This window comes from Macaca fascicularis, chromosome 6 (genome assembly GCF_037993035.2).
Source record: "Macaca fascicularis isolate 582-1 chromosome 6, T2T-MFA8v1.1".
NCBI lineage: Eukaryota > Metazoa > Chordata > Mammalia > Primates > Cercopithecidae > Macaca > Macaca fascicularis.
The window spans coordinates 63,082,678-63,095,110 of NC_088380.1; the positions used below are offsets into that span (position 1 = coordinate 63,082,678).

Here is a 12,433-nt window from a genome sequence, read left to right on the forward strand (position 1 = left end):
TCTTTGAAGAGAATATTTATAAAGTAGCCCATTCATAATTATAAAATGAGCTTCCTGTAATCTAAAGGGGATAAAAATAAAAGAAAGAAAGGAGAAGGAAAACAAGAAAGAGAGGAGGGAAGGAAGAGGAGGTGGGGGAGGGAAGAAGGGAAAGTTTGGAGGAAAGGATGGAAGGAGGGCAGGAGGTAGGCAAAAAGGGGAAAAGGAAGGACTGACTTTAGATCTCAAAGATGAACTGATTTAGCCTCCTTTTTCTTCAAAAGTGACTTGAAGACATTTCATATTTCACCAGATCACATGAGGCCAGACACTCTTGGATTCTGTTAGATTCTAGTTTCGTGCTATCAGATACGAGAGAAAATGGCACAAATCAGTTCTTCCATATCACCACTTGACAGATTTTCTCATGAGAGAAATGAGTGGACTAAGTTTTTACAGGAAGATCCTGAACACTTGATGATGAGGAGGATGCTTTGGTTCTTTTCAAAGGAGTGCTGAAGAGGATTTCTCCCCTACTAGGGCCATGGAGAGCAAATTTCTATATCGTGGGATATGGGCAGGGGAAGAGAAGACAAGGTAGACACACTATGGGTTTAATTTTACCCTGTTTTAAGAGTAAGGCATTGGGAGAGTGTTGTTTTAACAGACCACATGTCATTCTTAGGTATTCTCTTTGCCTTTTTCCAGGTGCTAAATGTCAACCCTTTTTTTTTCTCTAAGATATTTATGATGGTATCACCTCATGGCATTTGTTCAAGTCCTTGTTTTCAGGGTTATATATGACCTCAAGCTACTTCAGGGCCCTGGCAATTTCTCAAAAATTGTCTCATTCTTCTTTCTAAAGATGGGATACTTGATTTGGGGGGAATTGTTATGGTGTGTGTGTGTTTGTATATTATCAACATGGATGAATAGCCTTGGCAATGTCTTACATTATGTGCATTTTTGGCAATTGTGACTAGGGTTTATTTATATCTATGTACTTTTTTTTTCTTTCCCGGGGATGACGCTGTGTTTGAGAGGAATTCATAAGCAGAATTGAATTTGTTTTAGTTAACTCCTTCTTTGATTGGAATATTGTTGACTTAACAAAATAGTGGAAAGAGCATTGGGCTGAAGTGAGAAGATTTGAGTTCTAGTCCAAGATGTGTTACTAACCAGCTCTTTAACTCTGAGAAGTCATTTGACTTGAATTGTAGTCTTTTTCTTAGATGGGAAAGGTGGAGTATACTCAGAGTCTCTCCAAAGTGCTAAGATTCTGTGATTCTATGAAATCAGACCATCAGAGAGGAATACTGCAGTGTACTCCTGCATGGGTTGTAAATGGTAAGTAGAAGGTTAAAATGTGCTGTCAGATTACTTTTGTAGGATTATATTTATGCTTTACTTTAGAGATTTTTCAGGAATATTATAGAGAGAAATTTTGGAATGTTCCTCAATTTGTTAGAGTCTGTTCCTGATTATCCACTGCTATTTGTAATAATTTGAGCTCAGAATTCTGTGGACATTTTTTATGAGTAAATATATTTGATATAGGAATAGATATAGAAATTATAGCTAAGTAGGAAGTTATTTGTATAAATCAGATTGTATGTGTGGAGGAAATGGGGGCAGGAGAAAAAGAAAGAGAAAGAGAAAACATTAGTTTATTTCTGTAGATTATCTAAGGGAAGAGCATTAGCTTAAAAATATATTGAGCATAAGATGGGAGCTTAGATGGTATCTGATGAAAAGTTATCTGTAATGTAAGTTACAGCCATCTGTCAAGATACGAACTGAGAGAACAGAGCAGATGGAAGGGAATGAATGTATAAGAAGACACAATTCTCACTCTAGATGAAGGTCTAACAGGGTAGATTGATATTTCAGGCGTCTAGTAATCACTTTGTTAATAAATGAACCATACCATTTCCAAACTTTGAGCAAGACACGCAAGATAGAACAGCTTCACAGACAACTCTAATCTCATTTATCATTCTTGCCATTTGCTGATGAGTCCGGAAATTTGTCAGACCTATTTTGTTATGCCTGGGAAGGTATGGTTTCTTTATCAACATCAAAATAATAGACAGCCAGCCAAGAGGTTGTTCACCTTTCTCCAGGAAAAGAGAGTTTGGGAGGGAGACATTTTATAACCATTTTAAAGAGACAAGGGCCTCTGACTATGTTTCTTAATTTGTCCCCAAATAACCTTGTCTACTATAGAATCAAGTTTAGAAAACTTATTTAAGGTTTTGAGATTCAAAGAGAATTAAAGGAATGAAAGTTATCTGTTTCAGAAATCATTAGATCTTTACGCAAACAATTGTATTCAATGGAAGGTAGAGATGATCTTTCATTTAGATGGAAACTCAAATTATAAAGATCATTCACTACAGGAAGGCAGCTGCAATAAACATCCAACTGATTCAACTGCAGAGATGTAGAGTAGGTACAAATCCTTTGAAAATTTGATTTCACGTCTTTCTTATGTTCCATGTAGTCTTTAGCTGTAAACACAACTGGACACATTCTTGTAATTGTTATATATCCTATAATAGTATACAGCTGGGACATAAATTGACTATTTGGCTATCTTCTTGATATAATTGGTTTAATAAATTTATAAGAAGCTCTGAATATATAACTCAGTTCATTATTACTTAGGAGAGAGTGACAAGAACTGTAAAAATAAGGAGAAATTTGAATTTAACTTGAAGGTGACCTTTATGATATTCCAGGATGGATAGTAAAGTTGCCAATGTAACACCTGAAGAAATTCAAAGTTATAATAAAAGCTATTTTTTTTTAGTGCAGATACTGTGTCTACTATGCCGTAGACATAATATTGTTTAGAAGAAGAGGAATCTACATTATGAAGTAGAATTAGTAGGTGAAGGCTGCTTAAGGCAGAGAAGCTTTGATTTGCGATTTGAAGGAACATTGTAGGGTAGATCTCAACAGGGATTTGAGAAGTAACATTCTGTATTGGGCTATAGAATAAGCCAAGACCTGCAGGCAAGAAAGAAAAGAAGATAAAATATATGTGTGGGAGAAAAGTGGCCCTGGCTGTGACAGACTGGGAGGAAGGTAGGTACCTATGATGAGTACAATTTGTCAGGCTAAGGATTTGCTGTTAAATCTAATTTAAAATGATTTTTACAGTATAAAATACCATCTTGTTAGTGACAGACCTTTTGTTCCTCCTTTCTTTTGCTATTTAACTGTTCATCATGAAAAATATATGAGAGAAAACAAAGAACAATGAAACAAAAGATTTTGCTTGTGGATATGTCAATCAGTAGAGAAAGAACAGATGACAACTCTAAAAACTCTATTCAGAAATTCATAGTTATTATTTTGGGAGCTCTTTTCTTAACAACACAAAGCCTGCTGTTTTTTTATTTTCCTTCATAGCATTGCTCAGTAGACTAGCATTCCCTCGGTCCAGTTGTCTAACTTTTCAGTCACATATTTTGTTTTGTTCTGTCTTATTTCTACCAGGCACTAAACACTGTATTCAGGATGTTTATGTGTTTTTTTTCTGGTTATATTTTTTCTTTCCAGAGAAAAAATAAAGAAGGCAAGCAAAATGACTGAAAGACATTTTCAAGAAAAAAGGAGGAGAGAAGTCATTGAAATGAAAAAATAAACGTATTATATAACTATTTATTGCACTATGCAATAAAAACATCTTCAGCAACAACCACCCAAGTGCGGGTGGAGGGTCTGCTTTGAAGAGAGAAAAAAGGCTACTGCAGAAAAAACAAACCTCAATGCATCATTGGAGCTTTTGTTCTTTCTGGATTGTTTTGTGAAGAACATGCTGCCAAAAAACCATTTTTCTTTCTGTAACCGCTTCTTTGGAGACTTCATTCGTTTTTGTTTCAAGGATGTTTATTATCTACTCATTTCTTCTAATTTATTTTTGAATCATATACCCCAATGTCTAGATGACTGGGACCACTAGGTTTCATATTTCCCAGAGGAGATTAGCTGTACAGTTCATTTTGCAGGTTTATTCAGAACATTTCAATGGCATTTCACCTACAGTTCACCTACATTTAGTCCTAAGAAACTGAAGGTGTTTCTTGCTAGTTTTCCTGCTCCATCTTCTTCCAGGGGGATTGATTTGGCTTCTTATGTTTTTGTATTTAGTTGCTCATTAGAGATAAGCCTGATTATTGGGCATTGTGCATTTTCTCTGTTTTAAAAAGGGAAAATACAGCGTGTTATTAATTATTGTGATAAATAAAAAATGGAGAGAAGGCAAAAGATTTTCATCCTGACACTTTGAGTCATTTTAAGAATTTTCAGCTTGCTTTGTCATTTTTTTCTTTAAACTTAAGAGATTTGGTTTCTGAATTTGAATCATCTTCAATACAGTGCATGCTGATTCACAGGTCTCCATTAGAACAACTTGAAAAACTATAAAAGGTATTGAGTGGTATCATCTGTGAATATAAAGTCCCAATCATGTACAAATTGCCTTTTAAAAAGAAAAGCCATTTTAAATTTATGTGAGCATCATGTAACAAAAATATTAATATTTTAGCTCTGTGCTCATTTCAACTTATAGAAAACACCTCATTCCCTGCCCCCACCAAATTATTACTTAGTTCTAAAGCTAGGTCCATAAAATTTTAGGATGAAACCAGATTGAACAAATTCTGCATCCTTGAAAATACGTGAACACTGCAAATGATGATACAAAATCTCAACATTACAATCTGTTTCTAGCTACTTAATAATGACCTGGATTGAAAGTTAAAATAGCAGTATAGATAATAAAAATAGGGACAGTGTAGTGCTTTTTCTCCAATCAGTTTAACTGAATAATGCATAGATTCAGTATCCAGATGGAATATCATCAACAAAATGGCAGTTACCAGGCTTCAGGGCACAATAGGACTTAATTGTTTCTGGATATGAAGCTCCTGATAGCATCATAAGAACTTTTAACCAGCGCTTTGCTTACTGCAGTGGAAATTTAACTGTACTGTATGGGTATGTATCACTAAGAATAAGATGAAAAAACGATGAGATGGCATATAGAGAATCAACAGCCCTCAGAGATTTGAATGCAGGATGCAGCTGCTTTCTTGCAGAAGAATATGTGGTGGTCCCCCATTCCTAACAGTTTCTTCTATTAGCCTGTTATTGATGGTCAAAATGCAGTACACTAATTAAGATGGTTTTGAACACAGGTAATAGAAAGTCCAACTCAAATTATTTTAAATGTATTGTCCCATATAGAAAGTGCAGCAGTGTGGATAGCCATTAATGTTGGTTGATTCACAAGTTAACTGTGTGATCAAGACCAGGTTAACACCATCATTCCGTTCCTGCTTTTCTGAGTCCACTTGGTTTTTGGCCTGTCTCTTATCAATGATGTAAGATGACTTTTCGGGGGGATGCTGGCCTTTGGAACCCAGCTACCTGGGGAAAACCACCAGGTGGGTGTGGGGAAACCCAGGCTGCATGGAGAGGCTATATGTAGGTGTTCAAACCAATAGCTTCAGTAAGTTTTAGTTGATAGCCAGCATCAATGACCAGAGTGAACGAGCTTTCTACTAAGTCCAGCTCCCAGCCTTGGAGTCTTCCAGTTGAGGTCTCAGATATTGTAGAGAAGAGGCAAGGCATCCCTCCTATGCTCTGCTGAATTACTGACTCACAGACACTCTAAGAGATGACAAATAATTGCTCTTTTCAGCCCGCTGAGTTTTGGGCTGTTTTGTTATACAGCAATAAATAACTATTGCTATTGCTGTATGTTTCATTGTTCATATGCAGTGTGTAGCGGGGAGAGAGGAAGAGAGAATGAAACTATGATAAACCATTCTCCACTATGAAATTACAGTCTGTCTGTTCTGTCTAATTGAGTCAACTTGGTCTTATACCCACTCCTAGACCAGTAGCAGTTATCAGAGAAAGCTATGCATTGGTTGGTTTGGAATATTTTTGGTCTCTCTCTTGAAGCTGGGAATGGAGCCAGCTTCCTTGGCAACACAAGCTATTTAGGGGTTAGTTACACACTTGAACTAAGTATGGTTAAAAAGGAGAAAGAGGAAATGAAAGGTGAGTTAGGCGAAAATGTCCACTACACACAAATCGAAAAGGATTTACAGATGTTAAAGTACCCTGATGATATTGCTGCATTACTATATGATAAAAATTTAATGATAGAAAACTTTTAGTATTGAAGCATAAATCAAAATTTATAGAGTAACTTTTGTATAGAGGCACTGTGGCTATTTCAAGGAGATGATGATTAGTTAAACATGAATCTTGCTCTGCAAGAGCTATATACTAGAGTTGAAAAAAAAGTGAAAGCAAAATACAAATTAAGTTACAGGGTAGTTTAGGAAAGAGAGCACTCACTTCAACTTGAGACAATCAGGGGAGTCTTTTTGGAGAAGCTGGTTTTTGTCCTGAGAGAATGAGTCAAATTTGGATTTATGGAGAATGATAGAAAAAGAATTCTAAGCAGAAGGAAGAGCACATGCAAAAACATGGAAACAGGAAATGTATAAAGTCTGAGAAGAGCACAGACAAATTAGAAAATACAAGTGGGGCCTTATATTGACTTCTTTTTTTAAAAATTATTATTATACTTTAAGTTCTAGGGTACATGTGCATAACGTGCAGGTTTGTTACATATGTATACTTGTGCCATGTTGGTGTGCTGCACCCATCAACTCGTCAGAACCCATCAACTCGTCATTTACATCAGGTATAACTCCCAATGCAATCCTTCCCTGCTCCCACCTCCCCATAACAGGCCCCAGTGTGTGATGTTCCCCTTCCCGAGTCCAAGTGATCTCATTGTTCAGTTCCCACCTATGAGTGAGGACATGTAGTGTTTGGTTTTCTGTTCTTGCGATAGTTTGCTGAGAATGATGGTTTCCAGTTGCATCTATGTCCCTACAAAGGACACGAACTCATCCATTTTTATGGCTGCATAGTATTCCATAGTGTATATGTGCCACATTTTCTTAATCCAGTCTGCCACTGATGGACATTTGGGCTGATTCCAAGTCTTTGCTATTGTGAATAGTGCCACAATGAACATAAATGTGCATGTGTCCTTATAGCAACATGATTTATAATCCTTTGGGTATATACCCAGTAATGGGATGGCTGGGTCATATGGTACTTCTAGTTCTAGATCCTTGAGGAATCACCATACTGTTTTCCATAATGGTTGAACTAGTTTACAATCCCACCAACAGTGTAAAAATGTTCCTATTTCTCCACATCCTCTCCAGCACCTGTTGTTTCCTGACTTTTTAATGATTGCCATTCTAACTGGTGTGAGATGGTATCTCATTGTGGTTTTGATTTGCATTTCTCTGATGGCCAGTGATGACGAGCATTTTTTCATGTGTCTGTAGGCTGTATGCCTGTCTTCTTTTGAGAAATGTCTGTTCATATCCTTTGCCCACAATTTGATGGGGTTGTTTGTTTTCTTCTTGTAAATTTGTTTGAGTTCTTTGTAGGTTCTGGATATTAGCCCTTTGTCAGATGAGTAGATTGCAAAATTTTCTCCCATTCTGTAGGTTGCCTGTTCACTCTGATGGTAGTTTCTTTTGCTGTGCAGAAGTTCTTTAGTTTAATGAGATCCCATTTGTCAATTTTGGCTTTTGTTGCTGTTGCTTTTGGTGTTTTAGAAATGAAGTTCTTGCCCATGCCTATGTCCTGAATGGTATTACCTAGGTTTTCTTCTAGGGTTTTTGTGGTTTTAGGTCTAACATTTAAGTCTCTAATCCATCTTGAGTTAATTTTCATATAAGGAGTAAGGAAAGGATCCAGTTTCAGTTTTCTACTTATGGCTAGCCAATTTTCCCAGCACCATTTATTAAACAGGGAATCTTTTCCCCATTTCTTGTTTTTCCCAGGTTTGTCAAAGATCAGATGGCTGTAGATGTGTGGTATTATTTCTGAGGACTCTGTTCTGTTCCATTGGTCTATATCTCTGTTTTGGTACCAGTACCATGCTGTTTTGGTTACTGTAGCCTTGTAGTATAGTTTGAAGTCAGGTAGCATGATGCCTCCAGCTTTGTTCTTTTGACTTAGGATTGTCTTGGCAATGAGGGCTCTTTTGTGGTTCCATATGAACTTTAAAGTAGTTTTTTCCAATTCTGTGAAGAAACTCATTGGTAGCTTGATGGGAATGGCATTGAACCTATAAATTACCTTGGGCAGTATGGCCATTTTCATGATATTGATTCTTCCTATCCACGAGCATGGTATGTTCTTCCATTTGTTTGTGTCCTCTTTTATTTCACTGAGCAGTGGTTTGTAGTTCTCCTTGAAGAGGTCCTTTACATCCCTTGTAGTTGGATTCCTAGGTATTTTATTCTCTTTGAAGCAATTGTGAATGGAAGTTCATTCATGGTTTGGCTCTCTGTTTGTCTGTTACTGGTGTATAAGAATGCTTGTGATTTTTGCACATTAATTTTGTATCCTGAGACTTTGCTGAAGTTGCTTATCAGCTTAAGGAGATTTGGGGCTGAGATGATGGGGTTTTCTAAATATACAATCATGTCATCTGCAAAGAGGGACAATTTGACCTCTTCTTTTCCTAACTGAATACCCTTTATTTCTTTCTCTTGCCTGATTGCCCTGGCCAGAACTTCCATCACTATGTTGAATGGGAGTGGTGAGAGAGGGCATCCCTGTCTTGTGCCAGTTTTCAAAGGGAATTTTTCCAGTTTTTGCCCATTCAGTATGATATTGGCTGTGGGCTTTTCATAAATAGCTCTTATTATTTTGAGATAGGTTCCATCAATACCAAATATATTGAGAGTTTTTAGCATGAAGGGCTGTTGAATTTTGTCAAAGGCCTTTTCTGCATCTATTGAGATAATCATGTGGTTTTTGTCTTTGGTTCTGTTTATATGCTGGATTATGTTTATTGATTTGCATATATTGAACCAGCCTTGCATCCCAGGGATGAAGCCCACTTGATCATGTTGGATAAGCTTTTTGATGTGCTGCTGGATTTGGTTTGCCAGTATTTTATTGAGGATTTTTGCATTGCTGTTCATCAGGGATATTGGTCTAAAATTTTCTTTTTTTGTTGTGTCTCTGCCAGGCTTTGGTATCAGGATGATGTTGGTCTTGTAAAATGAGTTAGGGAGGATTCCCTCTTTTTCTATTGATTGGAATAGTTTCAGAAGGAATGGTACCAGCTCCTCCTTGTACCTTTGGTAGAATTCAGCTGTGAATCCATCTTGTCCTGGACTTTTTTTGGTTGGTAGGCTATTAATTATTGCCTCAATTTCAGAGCCTACTATTGGTCTATTCAGGGATTCATCTTCTTCCTATTTTAGTCTTGGGAGAGTGTAATTGTCCAGGAAATTATCCATTTCTTCTAGATTTTCTAGTTTATTTGCATAGAGGTGTTTATAGTATTCTCTGATGGTAGTTTGTATTTCTGTGGGGTCAGTGGTGATATCCCCTTTATCATTTTTATTGCATCTATTTCATTCTTCTCTCTTCTTTATTAGTCTTGCTAGCAATCTATCAATTTTGTTGTTCTTTTCAAAAAACCAACTCTGGGATTCATTGATTTTTTGGAGGGTTTTTTGTGTCTCTATCTCCTTCAGTTCTGTTCTGATCTTAGTTATTTCTTGCCTTCTGCTAGCTTTTGAATGTGTTTGCTCTTGCTTCTCTAGTTCTTTTAATGGTGATGTTAGAGTGTCAATTTTAGATTTTTCCTGCTTTCTTTTGTGGGCATTTAGTGCTATAAATTTCCCTCTACATACTGCTTTAAATGTGTCCCAGAGATTCTGGTATGTTGTATCTTTGTTCTCATCAGTTTCAAAGAACATCTTTATTTCTGCCTTCATTTTGTTATGTACCCAGTAGTCATTCAGGAGCAGGTTGTTCAGTTTCCATGTAGTTGAGTGGTTTTAATATAGTGCTTTCATCATTAAAGAAACGTATATGGTATTAGTACGGGAAGGGGAAAAAAGATCTAATTAATAAATAACCAAACAAGCTAACCAATCAAAAAAAAAAAAAAAAAAAAAAAAAAAAAAAAAAAAAAACAGAAGCACGCATAGAAACATTCCCATATATATGTGGAAACTTGGTGTACAATGGAGGGCCTTAAATTTCAGAGGAGAAAAGGACTATTCAATCAAGAGTGCTGAAACAGTTATCTAACGTGATAGAAAAGGATACAATTAGGTCTCCATCTCATCCCACACCCAAAAATAAATTTCAGGTCGTTTAAGGACCTAAGTGTGAAACACAAACTGTGAAACTTTAGGAAGAAATACTGAAGCATCTCTGGATGATATAAGAACAGGGATAGATTTTTTTTAAAGACGTCACAACAAACTAAAAGAAAACACTGATAAATTTGACTACTTCTATAAACTTCTAAATGAGAGTAGACATCACAAGTAAACAGACACTGCAAAGCTGAAATGCAAGCCACAGATGGGAGAATACACGTGCAGAACATATAACTAAGAGTTGGTTTTCAGAATGTGAAAAGAAACTTTAAAGGCATTGTAGAAAATGTAGTCAACTCGAGTGAAAAATAGACAAATCCCCAAGATGGGCAGTTCACAGAGGAATAAAGTGAAATAGCCAATTAACATTTGAAGAGCAACCTCACTAGTAAACATAAAAGCAAATTAAGGCAATGAGATTTATTTTATACTTATCGAATTGGAAAAAAAAAACATCTGATGACTCTATGTATAGGTGAAAAGTACGGCAAAAAGGAACTCTTACACATTGTGGACAGGAGTGTAATGATCAAGAACTACTGAGGAGTGCAATTTGGCAATTGTTAGTAAAGTTCAAGATGTACATTCCACATCACATCTGGAAATTCCCCTCCTATATAGGTATATCTGAGCCTGGCTCAGACATGTCCACTAGAAGAATTGAACGAGGATGTTCACTGCAATGCCATTTATAATAGTATGATTGACCTCCATATCTATCCATAAAGAAATACATATATTATGATTTCGTTATATAATAAAATGCAATAGGGAAATTTAAACGACTGTACTAGATCTACCTGTGTTAAATTGGACAAATCTCAAAAATATACTATTGATTAAAAATATCAGTTGTGTGCTCACAATATATTAAGTTTTAAACTTGATACCTCAACAATATTATATATTGCATATATGTTAGGTAAGGCACCAAAACAAGCATGGAATTATCCACACTAACCCCAAGATGACGGTTACCTCTGGGACTGAAGGAGGGAGAGAGTGGAGTATGTCTTTGTATGTGTATAAAAAGTCTGAAATAATTATGACAAAATATTTATAACTAGTAAATCTAAACATTGGGCACACAGATCTGTTATATTTTCCATATATATTTTTCTATGTTTGAAATATTTTAAAATGAAAACACATTAAAAAGAATAAAAAGGGAAGTATTTAGATATGCCTTTCCCCTGTCCAAATGGCTATGGATGTACTGAGAAATTCTTTCAGTATAGAACATTTAAAACTACAAAAAAAAGTTCAAAATATATATAGCTGAGACTGTAAGAAATGAATGAACTTGAACAGGGATAGTTGGCAAAACCTGAAACTGGCATTTCCCCTGGGCCATCAGCCAGACTTTTATAACCTAGAGCTTGAGTTATAAAAGGCTACAAGGATCATAGGCAGCCAATACTGGATCCACAAAAGGTGGAAACTTGTATAAAAAACCCTTACATAAAGGTAGGGTTTCCCAGACAACATCACCACAAATAAATGATCCAGATATAAACCTGCCCAATCGATGGAATGAGGATTTATGTCTGTCACAGAACTCTCTCAAGTTTAGAAAGAAGGGAAGGAGCCAGATCATTAAAGTCTGATGTGACAACTGACTAACAATATAGTCATACAGATTTTCCGGCGGGGGGGAAAAGCAAAAGGAAAAAGAAAAACAGATGGTATGGCACTCCCCTAGAGGGAGGGACTTGGGCAGAAGTTGGCATGAAGACATGTGAGTGGGGCAGGATATGAGATTTAAAAGAGAGGAGAGAGCCAGGAAAGCATGCCACCTCCTTTCTCATGTTTCATATGGCCATCTCTCATTTGTAGGGGCCAGGACAAGAGGCAGAAGTGATGTTCAGCCGAAAGAGAATGAAAACAATGCCTTGTTACTGATCCCCCTCTAATCCCGCCATAGTTTCTTAAGTTAATCTCGGCTTTTTTCTCCACCTTCCTAAAGCCTACACATCTTAAAGTCTAGCTTAGACTCACTTTCCCCATAAAGACTTCTCAAACAACTCTTCTTTGAATGCTATAGTCTGTATTAAAACTTAAGCATAGGTCATCTTATTTTACAACTTATCATTACTTGGTTTGTGTTTTTCTTGTTTTCCCATTTGGAGTACAAGTTGTTTTGCAGTCATACATATCTTATGGAATACCTAACACAGTGTTAAACATTAACAAATTCTTATTAATTG

The 12,433-nt window shown here is 36.3% G+C and overlaps 1 long non-coding RNA gene across 2 annotated transcripts; it reads left to right on the forward strand.

Moving 5' to 3' along the window:
• The first annotated feature begins 1,195 nt into the window (after positions 1-1,195).
• On the forward strand, positions 1,196-4,254 carry LOC123573965 (uncharacterized). Of its 2 annotated transcripts, XR_012413678.1 has the most exons (3): positions 1,196-1,326; positions 2,792-3,069; positions 3,547-4,254. It is a non-coding gene; the product is annotated as an uncharacterized lncRNA (long non-coding RNA). The 2 variants fall into 2 exon arrangements; XR_006698716.3 differs by lacking the exon at positions 2,792-3,069.
• Positions 4,255-12,433: the final 8,179 nt, after the last annotated feature.